At 42.6% G+C, this 18,583-nt stretch overlaps 1 protein-coding gene across 2 annotated transcripts in view; it reads right to left on the bottom strand.

Moving 5' to 3' along the window:
- FNDC3B (fibronectin type III domain containing 3B) overlaps window positions 1–17,454 on the bottom strand; it is a 471,921-nt gene extending 454,467 nt beyond the window's left edge. For both annotated transcript variants that reach the window (XM_073626229.1, XM_073626230.1), the window contains exon 1: window positions 17,295–17,454. The gene's annotated coding sequence lies outside the window, so the exon portion shown is untranslated. The remainder of the gene's footprint in view (window positions 1–17,294) is intronic.
- Window positions 17,455–18,583: the final 1,129 nt, after the last annotated feature.

The raw sequence follows: 18,583 nt of genomic DNA, 5'->3' as shown, positions 1-18,583 counted from the left end.
TTCAGAAATTAATTAGTGCTGGCGTTATAAGTAGTATTTACATGCTTTCTTTATGTCAGAGGCAGCGAGCAACCTTTAGAGTGTATTTTGCATAATCACTAGACTATTGATCAGGCCAATTTTTATTATTTGTTTTTTGCTGCCAATTTACCATTGAACTAATGAACTACAACTGCAAGCCAAGCCATTGGCTCCCAGTTGCAGCCCACCCTATTGACTTTAATGGGAAGTCTGACAGGCCGTGCCACCTGTCAACTTAACATGCAGTGTTTATTTATTTTATTATTTATTTCAGGGACTTAATTTACACAGCACTTTACATATACATTGTACATTCACATCAGTCCCTACCCTCAAGGAGCTAACAATCTAAGGTCCCTAACTCACATTCATACATACTAGGGACAATTTAGACAGGATCCAATTAACCTACCAGCATGTCTTTGGAGTGTGGGAGGAAACTGGAGTACCTGGAGGAAACCCATGCAGGCACAGGGAAAACATGCAAACTCCAGGCAGGTAGTGTCGTGGTTGGGATTTGAACCAGCGACCCTTCTTACTGCTAGGAGAAAGTGCTATCCACTACACCACTGTGCCGCCCAGTGTTAAATTTTCCATGGCATGTAAACTGGCCCCTCCAGCGGTATTGTAGGCTTCTGTTGGGAGATCAGGGATTGAGTAAAATCCCTGCTCAATTTTTTAAGGCCTCCTGGTGTAACTTTGAAAAGCTCACGTGTTACACAGACAGGCTGTTCCCCTGTAGGTACCTCAAGCTTTATATTTCAATTCTGACTGCAGTATAAATTTAACATTTTGTACATAGTGTAATGTACTGTCTGTGCATTCAAGGGAATTAAAAAGTATAAACTCAGCCTAAAAGTTTCCCCTAGTATGGAATGTGTACCTGTAGGGTATTTCTGTCAAGTTCAGGAGGACATTTCTGCCTGATAAACTCCACATAACAGCTGATTTGTACTAAGCAACATATTATATTCAATAATATAACTGCTAGCAAAATAGTGCCAGTTCATTGAACAGTAGATATGGTAGATATAAGAAAAAGAAAACTAAGAGTGTTAACTATTTCTGTAATAAGCAAAAATATACAAAGATAAAGTGTAAATACAATGAGAAAATGCAACTTGCGCACAATAAATTAAAATATGATAAAAGTAAATTGATGACAACATATACAGTTAGATGAGATACAGTAGAAAGTAGACAGAACGCTTTATTAAGCCTTGTTCACACCTTCACGTTTTAACATCGGAGCACAAAATCGATGTGTCATATGAACAGATGTTATCCAAAGAGGCCATTCACATCTCTGCAATGTATTGGATCAGGGCTGAAACGATTAATCGATATTATCGATAATAATCGATAATGAAAATCGTTGTCAACGATTTTCATTATCGATTAGTTGGTCCGCACCTTCCTTCTGTCTGTCCGTCCGTTTAAATCCTCCCTCCTGTGTCCTTGGCGCCGCCATTTGTGACCAGGCACGTCTGCGCCGCCGCACGTCCACGGCGCGCCTCTCCTCCTCCTCGCTGACGTCACCCCCCCTGATCTTCTCAGCCCCGCCCGCTGCCTCGAGGGAACAGAGAATAAATCCTCCCTCCTGTGTCCTCGGCGCCGCCGTTTGTGACCAGGCACGTCCGCGGCGCCGCACGTCCACGGCGCGCCTCTCCTCTTCCTCTTTGTAGACGTCATCCCCACTGATCTTCTCAGCCCTGCCCGCTGCCTCGAGGGAACTGAGAGGCGAGGGCAAGAAGCGAGGAGAGCCCGAGCTGCACATTCATAGTGAAAGGTAGCAGCTAATAATAACACAGTAAAAACAGCACATTTTTATGACCGGGCACCATCCTAACAGTATTACTGGGGAGGGAGGGGGGGGGGAGTGCCCCATCATTGGTGTTCCGGGGGGTGGCTGCCTGGAATAGTAGTGCCCCATCATTGGTTTTCCTGGGAGGGAGGGGAATAGACATAGTGCCCCATTGGTGTTCCTGGGAGGGGGGGATAGTGCCCCATTGGTGTTCCTGGGAAGGGGGGGAATAGTGCCCCATTGGTGTTCCTGGGAAGGGGGGGGAATAGTGCCTCATTGGTGTTCCTGGGAAGGGGGGGAATAGTGCCTCATTGGTGTTCCTGGGAAGGGGGGGGAATAGTGCCTCATTGGTGTTCCTGGGAAGGGGGGGGAATAGTGCCTCATTGGTGTTCCTGGGAGGGGCGGGGGGATAATGCCCCATCATTGGTGTTCCTGGGAGGGGCGGGGGGGATAATGCCCCATCATTGGTGTTCCGGGGGTGGCTGCCTGGAATAGTAGTGCTCCATCATTGGTTTTCCTGGGTGGGAGGAGAATAGACATAGTGCCCCATTGGTGTTCCTGGGAGGGGTGGGGGGATAGTGCCCCATCATTGGTGTTCCTGGGAGGAATAGTGCCCCGTCATTGGTGTCCCCGGGAGGAATAGCACCCCGTCATTGGTGTCCCCGGGAGGAATAGCGCCCCGTCATTGGTGTCCCCGGGAGGAATAGCACCCCGTCATTGGTGTCCCCGGGAGGAATAGCACCCCGTCATTGGTGTCCCCGGGAGGAATAGCACCCAGTCATTGGTGTCCCCGGGAGGAATAGTGCCCAGTCATTGGTGTCCCCGGGAGGAATAGCGCCCCGTCATTGGTGTCCCCGGGAGGAATAGCGCCCCGTCATTGGTGTCCCCGGGAGGAATAGCACTCCATCATTGGTGTTCCCGGGAGGAATAGAAAAAATGGCACATTACGATTTTTTTTATGATTTTATCCGATTAATCGATTAATCGAAAAAATAATCGGCCGATTAATCGATTATGAAAATAATCGTTAGTTGCAGCCCTATATTGGATTGCATTTTGAAGAATGAGGCGTGTCCATTGTTCTGTGCATTTTCATGCGCTGTGTGGCCCATAGAGGTCTAAGGTTTACAGCTGTTAAATTTGAGTTTAGGAGCTTTTGGCGCTTTTTTGCCAAAGCTCCTAAACTCAACTCCATAAAAGGGTATGTGTCAATGTACACATAGGCTTTTAGCAGAGTTTAGGTTAGGGGGAGCTTCGATATCCCTCAACCTCCCTCTCCTGAACGCTGAAGAATCGTGTTTAGGATAGGAACGTTTTGACCGCCGGCAGCCGGAAAACGCAAACCACGGCAAAACTTTTTGCTGTGTTTTGCGTTTTCCCGCAGCCGATGATCAAAGTAGGCTGTGTGTACATGAAGCCCAAGGCAGCACCTAAAAACGCACATACTGTACATCCTTTCAAAGTTCATAACAATGATGTCACTGAGGAACTCAATTCTCATCGATGAAAACAAAAGTGCATTGCAGATGAAAAATGTGTATTAAAGTATCAAAATTTCACTGCACTGCATAATGAAAAGGCGTCAACATGCTACAACTGACGTTACAAAACATACTAAAAAACAAAAGCGGACAAGGATAAATGTGAACCTGGTTTGCCTCTTGCACTTGCACATTCTAACATTAATCTTTACTATATTTACTGCACAATACAAAAGGTGGAGCATTAAGAAAAGAGTGGAGTTGATTTACTAAAACTGGAGAATGCAAAATCTGGTGCATCTCTGTATGATAGCCAATCAGCTTCTAACTTCAGCTTGTTCAATTAAGGCAAAAAAACCTGAAAGCTGATTGGTTTCTTTGCAGAGCTGCACCAGATTTTGTACTCTGCAGTTTTAGTAAATCAACTCTAGTATGATAATTCGGGTGTGCCTAGGGTAGTATGGTGATACTAGGTAACACAGCCAACTTTGTAGGTAGTACTATTTGAGCTGCGTTCACCCAGTGATAAAAAGCTCAGAGCACATGACTAAAAAGAGCTATAAGAGGATTTCTGATAAATGTCTGTGGGTATACCACATATGCTTATTTCTCCACAAAAAAAAAAAATTAATCCTAACATTGAATGCCATATATTAAAATAACAAACCTAAGAGCAGAAATTGAATATATTGCGGCTTACCAATCCATAAATGTGATGACCCAAGCAGTAAGATACTTTCTGTCCTATGACAATGCTGACTCATCATACTGTATTTATGGAGGAGCAGCAGTGTCACCCTAGGATAGTACTACAGGACACCTTCCCTCTCCTCGATAAAATAGTGGGAGATGTTCTGTAGCTCCCAGAGGTAACCAGAGTTCACAAGGCAGCACAGAATTTATGCCAGGATCAACAAGTAGCTTTTTCCCACTTAATAAACAGATAAAACAAATTGTTGAGTTAACAGACCAAAGGGTAGCAAATAAGAGTGGTTCATTGTTAGGGTTTACACACACTTTAAATGTATATTTTCATCTTTCATTTGTATACTGTTGATATAGTCCACACTATTTTAAGAAACATTGAACTATTCATAACATTCCTAGCCCCCAAAGGCACTTGCGACTTAGTCTAACACCCCACCACAGCCTCACACACACACACACATACATACATTAGGGCTACTTTAGATGGAGATCAATTAACCTACCAGCATGCTTTTGAGTGATTGTGGGAAATCAGAGCATTAGGAGGATACCTGCCAACACAAAAGGAAGATGCAAACTCCAATGGTTCGATTTTCCTTCAAACGTTCATGCAGAAAATATGAAAAATAATTTCTCAGAACATTAACAAACATATGTCAGGCAATGAGTACCTGCACCCTTTCTGGCACATCCCTAAAGTCAATACAGGTACATGAACATCCCATCCATTATTTCATGTACCTGTATTTATCATAATGTTCTTTCTTGTCCTCATTGAGTCAACTAATTTCATTCGAAAGCCCTAAAATTTCATCCAGACCTGCTACTTGAATGGAATCTCAAACGTATTAAACTGGTTTCATTACAATATTGTATGTATATGATTTTTTTGGAATGAAAACATAATTTGATTTCACCCCATTAAACAGTAGAATGTCAAACAAACATTCTGAAAACAAAAATTGCTAAATTCTACAGATTTATGGCTAGCTTTAGTGTCCTTGGTCAGAATCATGCACAAGACCCCAGAACTGCTAAGCAAGGGTGCTAATCTATTAGCCTCCTTGCCTTAAAGTGGAAGTCCATGCTCAAACTAAAATCCCTGCATCTATAGACACCCATGAGCTAACGCTAACCTATCTAACCCTGTAAAGAAGAAATCACTATACATACCTTTTCTGAAGCTGATCCAACTCGATCCCACGCTGAGCTGTCACCCGCGGCTTCGCTGTGTAGGTGGGTGCAGAGGACACGTCCGACAGCGGAAGTAACTCTATGGGTGACATCACTTCCCATTCATTTCACAGCTGTTGTCGGTCATGTCCTCTGCAGAGCTTCCGCTGCTGGAGATCGGGTCGAATCGGCTTCAGAAAAAGTATGTATACTCATTTTTTTTTTTACAGGGCTAGATTAGGTTAGTGTTAGATCGTGGGTGTCTATAGATGCAGGGATTTTAGTTTTAGCATGGACTTCCACTTTAAATTTGAGGATACATGTGTTGTCCTTACAATGTATCCCCCTGAAAATAAAGCAGCAAGTATCCACAGGGTACAAGACAAATGGCAACAAAATGAACTGTTTTTTGTTTGTAGTGTTTGGGTGTATTGCAATGTGTCTCTTTATGGAAACTTTAACATTCTGATAATACACAGATGAGCTCTAATCAGAGAGTGAAAGTCAAATGAGGACATTATAAGAGAAAATGCAGAAAAACAAATGCAGAGAGATGGATTCTAAATAATATTAATGATTTAGACATTCTTGGCTATACAATAGCATTTAAGAGCCAGAAAACAATTCATGCATTGCTCTGACATTAGTTGGTGAACACTGAGATCCAAAAACACTATATATTCTGACTGAGCCTGAATGAATATACGCCTGTACTAAAACTCCCATCACTGACATTTTCCTTCACTTCCTGTCCACAAGACATGGCGGAAAATTAAAGGATTTCCCCCCAAAATGGGGGGCAATGCCACATTTGACAGCTGTCACCGAAAATAGAACACAGCAAGGGAGCTAGCCTTTTAAGAATTCCAGATTGCCCTTATCCATCTGAAAATGCCAGTTGCCTTGCTTCCATAATTATCCATTGGTTTCAATACTTTATGAGTCAAAACACAGAAATATGTAGATCATGAATCAGTGCGAGGTCCAAAATCCATATCTGTGTTCTTGTCTTAGATCAGCAAAAATACTAAAACCACTGATTTAACACAGCCTTTCTCAACCTTCTGTAACATGGAGGAACCCATGAAATAACTTTCCCCTGCTGGTTATTACCAAAATACCACATTAACAGCAAGTTGGGATATAAAACTAAATAAAATAATAAAGAATGTGGCATACCGAAAGTATTTCAAACCAAGGGCTGCTCTATTCAACTCAATTATTTTCAATAAAAATAATATCACAAAACAAATAAAACTAATAATAACCAGAAAAGAAATGCACAAAATCGTAGTGTTCCCTTGCACTGGTGTTGTGTGGAAAAATGCCCCATTGGTTGTCAGTGGGAAAAGGACCACTTTTCATTGGTAATCATTGGGAGAAGTGCCCCCCTTACATCGGAAGTCTTTGAGAAAAGGACCATTTTTCATTGGTAATCATTGGCAGAGGGGTCCGCCTTTCACTGATGGTCAGTGGGAGAAGGATCGTTTTCCCTTGGTGATCATTGGGGGAGGTGTTCCCTTACATTAGTAGTCTTTGAGAGAAAGACCACTTTTCATTGGTGTGGTCTGTGGGAGAAGATCCACTTTTTATTGGTGATCATTGGGAGAGGTGTCCCCTTACATTGGTTAGCAGTAAGATAAGGTCCACCTTTCACTGGTGATCATTGGAAGAGGGGTCCCCAGGGGTGTTGCTAGGTGGCAAAAAGACCAGGGGCTTCAGCCCGAAGTCCAAGGCCGGAAACAGGGGGGTGGTGTATGTGATGCAGGCTTTTTTTTGGCTGGGCCGTGACCTACCTGACCTACATACACTGACCTACCTGACCTACATTCACTGACAGTAGTGACCTACATACACTGACCTACCTGACCTACATACACTGACCTACCTGACCTATATACACTGACCTACCTTACCTACATACACTGACCTACCTGACCTACATACACTGACCTACATACACTGACGGTAGTGACCTACATACACTGACCTACATGACCTACATATACTGACCTACATACACTGACCTACATGACCTACATACACTGACGGTAGTGACCTGCATACACTGACCTACATACACTGACGGTAGTGACCTATATACACTGACCTACCTACACTGACCTACATACACTGATGGTAGTGACCTACATACACTGACCTACCTACACTGACCTACCTACACTGACCTGCCTACACTGACCTACTTACACTGACCTACCTACACTGACCTACCTACACTGACCTGCCTACACTGACCTACCTACACTGACCTACATACACTGTCCTACATACACTGACATTTACATGCACTGACCTACCTCAGCTCAGCCGTGGTATGCGGTGTCACAGCAGGCAGTCAGTCGTCAGAGGAGGAGCCGCCCGCCCGAACGCCGAGCGGGGATGTGGCGCAGCGGCCGCATTGTAATTCCCGCCTTCTGGAGCCTGCAGCGCCTATGATGGACATCACACGCCCCGCGGTTCCAGCATTGGACCAGTGGGACGTCCATCATAGGCGTTGCAGGCTCCAGAAGTCGGAACCTGCTATGGCAACTCGGCCGCATTCGGCAGGACTCGGCCACACTCGGCGGCACTCGGGATCATATTGGTCCCAGGACTCGCCGCTAACAATGGAGAGCTGCATGCCTGAGACTCAGAGCTTTTCAGGGTCATATTTGGGGCTTCAGTCCCCCCCCCACCCGATGCCCCTGGGGGTCCCTTTACATTGGTGGTCATCAGGAAGAATGCTTCTTACATTGGGGGTCATCAGGAAGAATACCCCCTTTATAGATGGCTAAAAAGATCATCAGTGTCAGTGGTTACTGATTTTACAGAATAAATTGCTAATTCTCAAGAAACCCCTACCACCTTCTGGAGGAGCCCTAGTTGAGAAAGGCCAATTTTGACAGTCAAGCAGCTAGCATTTTCAGAAGGAGTGATCAGCAATGCCAGCCTTCATATGCAGTTTCCAACTTCAATGCATTTTTACAGTTTATATTTCAGTGTGGGATACAATGAGGAAGGGTTAAATCCACCTTCGGGTTTCTACTTCTGCTTGTGTCTCTATTATGATTTCAATTATTTCTTGAATTCTTGTCACTGGAACAGAAAGGGAGTGGAAATCTTTCCAACTGTAACAAAACAGCAATAAAAAAACACCTAATTTTTAGGCAGTGAAAGATTAGCATTTGATTATACCTGTAGATGATTTTTTCGTTGTGGGGTCTGTGTCCCACTGGGGAGATTCACCCTTCTTTTTGTCCCAATAACACCTTGAGGTTGATTTACTAAAGGCAAATAGGCTGTACTTTGCAAAGCTGGTACACACAGGCAATTTTTTTCTCATTCAACCCAGTAGGCTGAATGAAACAAACTGAGGAGTTTGCTGTACTAACTTTGCGACATTAGTACAGTGGTCTCCCTGCTGAGCTATTGTATTCTGACAGGGGATCTGCCCCCCCCCCCACCAGAACACACTGGTCAGCGCTTTCAGTCATTGGCTGTGAGAGCTGATTGGATGCTGATCGGCAGCTGTTTTTCCAGCATGCCAGTTCAACAGAAGACGGACATTCGGCTGGCTTCTGTCAGACAAGCTGCTTTACACACGGGCTGAATGTCAGACGGTTTATGTTGAATCGGCCAATACTGGCCAATATTTGGCCCGTGTGTATCAGGCTTAAAGTGTTACTAAACCCACAACAGTAAAATCAGTCTGTATATGCAGTAAAGTATGCTTGTTATACTCACTGTGGTACCTAAGGGGTTAATCCTCCTCATTGTGTAAAAAGGCTCTTTTCTCCTGTCTTCTCTGATCCTCTCCTTCTACCAGAGTCCCCAATCCATCTCCTGACAAGACATAGCCTTGGGGGCACTCTGCACATGCTCAGTTTGGTGTGTATTGTTAGAGAAAGTTTTTTTTTTTGCTTGGGAGGGTGAATGTGATCAGTGCAGGTGAGAAAAGGTATTTAGCAGTTTAATTGTTAATATTTGCATGAATCTATCCACTGCATATAGGGGGTGGTGATGAGAGGGGAGGTGGCTCCCAGGCACCCCTAATGAACTGGGTCGGCCCTATGTAAACAAGGAAGACCGCCGTTCTGCCAGAGGGGAAAATGGAGATGTTGTGTTTCTGCTAAGAAGAAACACGGATCTCTGTTTTCCTTTAGTCAAAGCACATCCCACACAGTTAGCAAGCACCCCCTAGTGACACATGTAACCCTTTGACTGCCCCTGATGTTAACCCCTTCCCTGTCAGTGTCATCAGTACAGTACATTAGTCATTCATTTTTAGCACTGATCACTGTATTGGTTTCACTGCTCCCCAAAAAGTGTCACTTAGTGTCAAATTTGTCTGCCGCAATGTCACAGTCCTGCTAAACATCGCTGATCGCTGCCATTACTAGTAAAAAAATATTAAAAAAATAAAAAGTTCCTAAATCTATCCCATAGGTTGTAGACGCTATAACTTTTGTGCAAACCAATAATTATACGCTTATTGGGATTTTTTTTACCAAACACATGTAGCAGTATACAAATTGGTCTAAACTGATGAAGAAATTAAATTTTTTACATTTTTTTTAATGGGTATGTTTTATAGCAGAAAGTAAAACATTGTTATTTTCTCAAAATTGTCAGTGTTTTTTGTTTATAGTGTAAAAAATAAAAACTGCAGAGGTGAGCAAATACCACCAAAAGAAAGCTCTATTTGTGGGGAAAAAATAGACATTCATTTTATCTGGGTACAACGTCGCACGACAGCGCAATTTTCAGTTAAAATAAGGCAGTGCCGTATTGCAAAAAAATGGCCTGGTCAAGAAGGGGGTAAAACCTTCTGGAACTAAAGTGGTTAATAGAGCTGTGTCCCTACCCCATATCGGGAAGAATATAGCCATGAACTGAACTTGATGACCAGTGTTAGCAATAGTCTAAACAACAGAGTCGTACACATCCAATAATAACAGAGGAAGTCATTCATTGTCCTGAAAAGCACAAACCCAAAGCAAAATAAAAGCCATTCAAAAAACTGCTGTCAGGACCAAAAAATAGAGAATTATTTTGTAAACTAAGCATGTGAAGAAGGAATACATACGATTAACAGCATCAGACCCAAAAACAAACTCAAATGAGCATTGTGGGAAACTCAGATTTTCAAATATAAATGTAATCAAAGATGGTGAAAATAAACAACATATATTTATAACAAAATCTACACATAAACGAATTACTACACAATGCCAGCAGCAATTATAGGAAAACCAACAGAAACCATCAATTTCATAAATATTCCTTCAAGTTGGTTGGTCCGAACAATGCAATTTGCTAATTCGTTTGCACAGTTCTCAGTTCTTTAAAACCACTTTTCGATAGTTACGAATTTTATTGTAGTTTAACAAACTGGAAGGAATGTTGATGTAGCATCATATAAATCTTCATGTTAAGTATTGCGCACGTGTAACATTTCCAGGTATTAATTGCTCACCCAAAGATCACAGTCACGCTTTTTGTAGCGTTAGGCAAGGGCATTTTGTTTGTACATGTGTTTTCAATGTATTTTTTTGTTTTTTTCATTTAGAACTTAGAGGGGGTAGGGTTAACAGCTGTTGACCAAAGCTTGTTAATATATGTTGTTGTGATGCATTAAAATGCATGTTGTATGCATTGTGATGTGTGCACATTGACTTCTATGGGCCTTCTACTTCACTAAGCTGCAGAAAAAAGAAACATGCAGCACTGAGATGGGAACATACCAGGGTGGGTAAAAATAAATGGTTTAAAAAAAAATTAAAAATCTGATTTTTCTTAATTAAATCAGATTTTTTTTTTTTATTTCAATTGATTTTTTTTAATTTAATTTATTTTAATAAAATGCTTTTGGAGTAAAAAAACAGATAGCTTTCTATTCAAGGTACAATAATAATTTAGTTTATTCAGCATGAAATGGAGCTTAGTTATATAGCATGAGGCTGTATATTCTGCATTATTTACATTTTAGATAAACTCATTCAATGAATTCAAGCTCTGCAAGCTGAGATAAAACAAAGTTCAGGAATATTCCTGTATCTCATTGTTTTTCAAATCTATGTACACTACAAACTGTATGATTAAATCTGTTCTGATATCGCTGTTTTACTAACCTGACAGCTTATTAGTCTAAATAGGAAACCTTCATTTTGTTTGCAAAAATAAAGATTCTAACTACCAGCAAGAATGAGTCCTTACATTTAAAGAGCACCTGTCATTTCAGATCCATCTTGGCAGCGCCTGTTAGCGGGAATCCACTTACCTGCTGCTGCCACGTCCAGCACCTTGTTGTGTCACCACCTCATCACCAGCCATCCCATTATAGTGAATGGAACTGTCGGTGAGTCAACAGCGGGTGGGAGGAGGAGCCGCTGTGGGACAGAGATGACAGTTGCTCTTTAAAATATTTGATTTAAATTGAGTTGATTTAAAGCAAGCCTTTTTACTAGTGATTTTAATCATGATTTAAATAGTGATTTAAATTGACTTGATTTAAATCAAATCCGCGCTGGAACATACACTATTTTTATTAAAGGAAAGTTGAATGCATGCGTTTTAGAACATTACAATGCATGCATTAAACCACAACAGTGTAAATGGGTCCTGCATGCAGCTCTTCATCACTTCACTGCTACTCACAGTTTACATACAGAACATAAGAGCATGATTCCCACATTTCTATAGCAGTTGCACATAAGTTTATCCTGAATAGTAACTAAGATGGTAAGCAATGTGCTAAAGGTAACCAATTAAAAAAAAAAAATCTTTTTGGTTTGTTCATACCAGGTTGGCTGACATGAATTATGACTGTTGGCATAGACTCCAGCATGCCTCCATAGACATATACCTAAATACTGCAACAAAACACTGTCTGTGAAATGGCAGGTTCTGAATAACTACCAGCTGCAATAATGTATAAACTATGAACAAACCTCTCAAACCAATTAAACAGATTCTCTAAAAACATGTAACAAAATGTGCAACAATTGCATGACACTATACAGACAAGGCATTCTACAGCTACAAACAGAAAAAAGAATGAATTGAAATAAGGCAATGAGTGTACTATAGCGTACTATAGACAAAACACACTTCAAAAGTATGCAAGTAAAAATATTTGCCTAAAGCGATATTACATTTTGTACAGTATATAATAAAACAAAATCATAGTGACAAATCACATATAAACAGGATGTTTTGCTACTATAGGAAGTGCCTTAAGCCGCATCAGATGGGAAAAGCAAACATCTATAGGCTTGCTCTACACCATTTGATTATTAGTGACTCTGTAATTTCAAGTAACTGTGGGACTGTTTGTCAGCTACATCAAAAGGTAGCATACAAATACGCCATTTACCCTGAATTCCAGCCTCTAGGTGGCGGACCATGGTTGTGTACCTATCGTCTCCTATTTCCACCTCTTTAAATACATTTTTCTCTGCTCACATAACTCCCGTCTCTAGAGGAAGATCCCGCAATGCATTTAACGACAGTTATTAATATGCTAAAAGTGTGAATCTGCACAAAGATAACTTACAAAGGTATACACAATAAGGATGCCTGATTTACAAACATATTGCTTAGTATAGTAGTATGTCATATAATGTATGTAGACAGATTTGTTTATGGATAACATACACTGGGGCTGATTTACTAAAACCGGAGAGTGCAAAATCCGGTGCAGCTCTACATAGACACCAATCAGCTTTCAGTTTTTTTTTTTTGTAAAGGCTTAAATCAACAAGTTAGAAGCTGATTGGCTGCCATGCACAGCTGCACCATATTTTGCACTCTCCAGTTTTAGTAAATTAACCCCTATATTAGATCTTAAATACCAATACAAAACATAGTAGTGTACTTCCCCTTCAAATCAGCCAACTTAAAAGTAATCACAGCGGTTCACGTGTCAACGTGCCTAATGCTGAAACTATGGGGTTGATTTAGGAAAGGCAAATAGATAGTGCACTTGGAAAGGTGCAGTTGCACACTGCAAGGGCAGTTGCTCCAGGGCTTTTTTTTTTCCTTGCGTGTGATTGGGTATTCTTTGCCAAATGAAGCTTTACCTCATTTACAAAGCTCTGGAGAAATTGCACTTGCAATCTGCAACTGCACTTTGCAAAGTGCACAGTCCATTTGCCTTTAGTAAATCAACCCTTATGTCTGTGTTGCCCAACTAAACTTTCTATTTATTCTTAATACTAGAAAAGAAGGGAAATCTGCCATGGACAACAGTCTGAGAAAGTTCATCCTTCAGATGCTTTTGTTTAATATATAAAGTAATTTATGTTTACTCACATAATACTTTGTTTATAAGCACAAGGTATCACATACAAACATGCTGCTTCTATGTATCCTAATAAAACCCTAATCCAGGATGGTTCTTAGTATTCCAGCTGTTGTGGAACTACAGGTCAAAGCTTGCAATATCAGCAGTCCAGAAATCAATGGTGTGTTAAAGTGGTTGTACACCCTGTACAACCACTTTTACCTACAGGTAAGCCTATATTAAGGCTTACCTGTAGGTGCTTGAAATATCTCCTAAACCTGCACGGTTTAGGAGATATTTACAAAAAAAAGGTGATTGTGCAGGCATTTAAAAGTAAATAAATCAATAAATCTCTGCGCAGGCATTTGAAAGTATTTTATCCATCAATTGACTGGGCATTTCAGTTTTGGAAGAAATTAATTGGTTGATGAGCAATCACAGACAATAATGTTTCTACAGCTGACTGCATGCAGATCCTACAGTAAAATAGTACATTTTTTTACAGAATGTTTCTTTCTATCATTAAAAGACTTGTGATGATAAAGTTCTGCAAATCCTTTCTGAGAAAAAGCTTCCTGGGATGATTCAGAGTGAAATGGCCGCAGCATGCCTCAATTTCTCCAACGTGCCCCCTGGATCCAGACATTTGCAGTGTCTTTCCAGATAGCTGGAGGCTTCAGATTCTTTGGGGTTTTGTTCTAGGAGGAGCTATGGCTTCACCTGAGTGACATCTGTGAGAGCTGTGTGCCAGACAGTACGTGCTGCACAAGAGGCTTCCTTCACTCTCTTCCCGGGGTCTGCCTCAGGGCACACATTTCTGGTCATTGCAAGGAAAACTCTCCTGTTTGTTTTCCCACACATCCCCTCAGAGGTTAATTGGAACTATTGACAGGGAAATGGCTACAAACTTCACTCTGGCTAATGCATTACCTAATGTATAGCATTGCAAGCAGATACAATAGCTAGCAAATTGCAATGGACAATGTGATATGACAGCTTATCACCCTCTATAACTAGTAATGTTAAGTCACATATCTGGACTTGTTCTGTGATGTTGAAGAAGTTCACCACTCTTCGAAGTAGTTTCCTGAGTTCAAATGAGAGTCAGGAATTTACCCAGGCATCTGTCCTGGCAAATTCCACAGTGATTGGATTAAGATGGCTAGGTTACCCATGTAGATGTTGTGTAAATGTTGGGGATGGTTCCTGATATTATTATTATTATTATACAGGATTTATATAGCGGCAACAGTTTGCGCAGCACTGATATTCGTTAGAACTTAGTAACTCAATCTTCAACATTGTCTTTGAAGGTTCTCACCTATCAAAGTCTTGGTATAGATAGTAGTCACATGCAACTGGGCTTTTTCCTTAAGTTGAAGACGTTTTGCTCATCCAAGCAGAGCTGAGACAGCTACTTGGATGAGTGGTTAAATGTCTTCAATGCTGTCTTTAAAGGTTCTCCTTTATCCAATAGTTGGTATGCCAAGTCTTGAGATAAACGAGAACCTTCAAAGTTTCAACTGGTCACTTCAAATGAGTGCCTAGAACCTACCCCAGCATCTGTCCTGACAAATTTAAAGGTGATTTGATTAAGATGGTTAGGTTACCAGGTAGCTATAAATGTTTGAGAAAGTTCCTGATATTCATTAGAACTTCGAAAGCTACTTGGATTAGCTGCTAAATAGCTTCAACATTATTTTTAAAGGTTCTCATTCATCCAAATCTTGGTATAGTAGTCACATGCAACTGGGCTTTTTCCGTAAAGTTGAAGACGTTTCGCTCATCCAAGCAGAGCTGAGACAGCTACTTGGATGAGCAGTGAAATGTCTTCAATGTTGTCTTTGAAGGTTTTCCTTTATACAATAGTTGGTTATGCAAAGTCATGGGATAAAGTAGAACCTTCAAAGTTTTACCTGGTCAGTTCAAATGAGTGCCTAGAACATACCCCAACTTGACAAATTCCATGGTGATTAGATTAATGTGGCTAAAGTACCATGTGGCTATAAATGTTGGAGAAAGTTCCTAATACTTGTTAGAACTTAGGAAGCTACTTGGATAACCTGAAAAACATCTTCAACATGATATTTGAAGGTTCTCCTGCATCCAATAGTTGATATGATATGCATAAATCTTGGGATAAATGAGAACCTCCAAAGTTTCAACTGGTCAGTTCAAATGAGTGCCTAGCACTTACCACAGCTTGACAATTTCCATGGTGATTAGATTAAGGTGCCTAGGTTAAGAAAGTTCCTAATACACATTAAATAGGAAGCTACTTGGATGAATTGCTAAACATATTCAACATTATCTTTGAAGGTTCTCCTTTATCCAATAGTTGGTATGCTAAGTCTTGGGATAAATCAGAACCTTCAAAGTTTCAACTGGTCAGTTCAAATAAGTGCCTATAACCTACCCCATCATCTGTCTTGACAAACTCCATGGTGATTATATTAGGGTGGTTAGGGTATCAGGTGGCTATAAATGTTGGAGAAGGTTTCTGATACTCATTAGAACTTGTATGGGCTGCTAAACATCTTCAACATTATCTTTGAAGGTTCTCATTCATCCAAGTCTTGGTATAGTAGTCACATTCAACTGGGCTTTTTCAGCAAACTGATAACGTTTCAAGCTCATCCAGACCGACCTGAGGAAGCTACTTGGATAAGTGGCAAACCTTCTTCAACTTCATCTTTGAACGTTCAAGTCTTGGTATAAACAGTAGTAACATTTAACTGGGCTTTTTCTGTAAACCGAAGAAGTTTTGCACTCATCCAAGGTGACCTGAGGAAGCTACTTAGATAAGCAGCAAACCATCTTCTATATTGAAGGTTCAAGTCTTGGTATAAACAGTTCTAACATTCAACTGGGCTTTTTCTGTCAACTGATAAAGTTTCAAACTCATCCAAGCCAACCTGAGGAAGCTACTTGGTTAAGCGACAAACCATCTTCAACACTGAAGGTTCAAGTCTTGGTATAAACAGTAGTAACATTCAACTGGGCTTTTTCCATAAAGTTGAAGACATCTTGCACTCATCCAAGCGGAGCTCAGGAAGCAACTGTGATGAGTGGCAAAACATCTTCAACACATCTGGTTAATTGTGACTAAACAGTATTACCTACACTATGTTCTGGATGAAGGGAACCCTTGGCAGACACTTACCACCCACTGTTTACAAACAATCAGGACTAATGATGACCTGACACGTTCTCACAACAAGTTGTCCCCAGGGGGTCCAGCTGTGATCAGATCACCCTGCTGGGCAGTGATGGGACTTCCTAGGGCAGTAAAATCCCCAGGCCAGTATGATTTGGTAGGGATCACACACACACAATCGGTGATCCAGGCTGCAGAAAGATGCACAGATGTAGCAGACGGAGGAGAGCCTTCCTGGAATGCTAGGGTATGATGGAGGCAGCCTCCTTGTACAGCACACAGGCAGCTCCCAGCACCATGGCACCCAGCACCATGGAACCCATCAGATACATCCAAGTCATCCAAGCTCTGGGACACAGAAGTGACAACCCCATCAGGAATGTCCCCTGTACCCTGGGAGGGGAGGGGGGGGGGTGTCAGTGAGGCAGAGCACAGAAGGAGAGCCCACACATTCACTCAAAGTTTTCCTTACAGGACACCCCCTCCCCCCCCCCCCCCCCCACCATCCTGAGGAGCGGGGTGCCAGGCTGTGCCAGGAGAGGAGCACTGCTCAGCTGGAACTTTTCTTTTATTGATGCCCTTCCTCTCTCCTCCTCATCACCCAGACCAGCAGACACAGGGCTAGCACGCAGCACTCCGGGGACATAGGACGGCTTCTGTTACCTTATGTATCGCTGGAATGGGGGGTTATGGACAGCAGGTCGCTCGACGTATGCAGCTACTCCAGTAAATCCCTGCCAGCATGAAACCTATCAGAGGCAATGCAACGGGCCTCCCGAGCTCTGCCTGCTCACGGGCAATGACACGCCCCCGGCGCGCCATTGGATAAGCGGCTGGGCCAAATAACACAAGCTGCTGCAGCCGAGGCCCCGCCCAATGTGGGCGAGAGAGGATACAGGACAGCCGAGGACACGCCCCTTGTAGACGAACGATGATACCGGAAAGCTTAGGTGGATGATACAGGAGAGCCAAGGGCACGCCCAAGTGGATGGAGCAATAATACAGGAGAGCAGAGGCCCCGCCCTCGTGAATAAGAGATACTACAGGAGAGCCGGGGCTCTTCTGTACAGGGGCGAAACAGGGAGCCGAAGCTCCGCCCCCTGTGAACGAGAGACGGTACAGGAGAACAAAAGCTCCGCCCCCTGTGGAAGAGAGACGATAAAGGAGAGCCAAAGCTCCGCCCCCTGTGGAAGAGAGATGATAAAGGAGAGCCAAAGCTCCGCCCCCTGTGGAGGAGAGATGATGGAGAGCCAAAGCCCCGCCCCCTGTGAACGAGAGATGATACCGAAGAATCAAAAGCTCCGCCCCTGTGGAGGAGAGACGATAGAGAGCCAAAGCTCCGCCCCCTGTGAACTAGCGATGATACAGGAGAAACAAAGCTCCGCCCCCTGTGGGTGAGCGATGATACTGGAGAAATAAAGCTACGCCCCCTGTGGACACGAGATGATACAAGAGAAACAAAAGCTCCGCCCCTGCGAAGGTGAGATGAAGAACGAGAGCCAAAGCTCCGCCCCCTGTGGAGGAGAGATAGAGAGCCAAAGCTCCGCCCCCTGTGGAGGAGAGATGGAGAGCCAAAGCTCCGCCCCTTTTGGAGGAGAGATGGAGAGCCAAAGCTCCGCCCCCTGTGGAGAAGAGATGGTGAGCCAAAGCTCCATCCCCTGTGAACGAGAGATGATACAGGAGAAACAAAGCTCCACCCCCTGTGACTGAGAGATGATACAGGAGAAACAAAACTCTGCCCCCTGTGGAGAAGAGATGATGAAGGAGAGCCAAAGCTCCGTCCCCTGTGAACGAAAGATGATACAGGAAAACCAAAGCTCCACCCCCAGTGGGTGAAAGATGATGAAGGAGAGCCAAAGCCTTGCCCCCTGTGAATGAGATATTATACAGGAGAACCAAAGCTCCGCCACCTGTGGAGGAGAGATGATGGAGAGCCAAAGTTCCGCCCCATG

The sequence above is a fragment of the Aquarana catesbeiana genome, linkage group LG04, assembly GCF_042186555.1.
Source record: "Aquarana catesbeiana isolate 2022-GZ linkage group LG04, ASM4218655v1, whole genome shotgun sequence".
NCBI classification, from domain to species: domain Eukaryota; kingdom Metazoa; phylum Chordata; class Amphibia; order Anura; family Ranidae; genus Aquarana; species Aquarana catesbeiana.
This window is presented reverse-complemented; position numbering and strand designations above follow the sequence as displayed.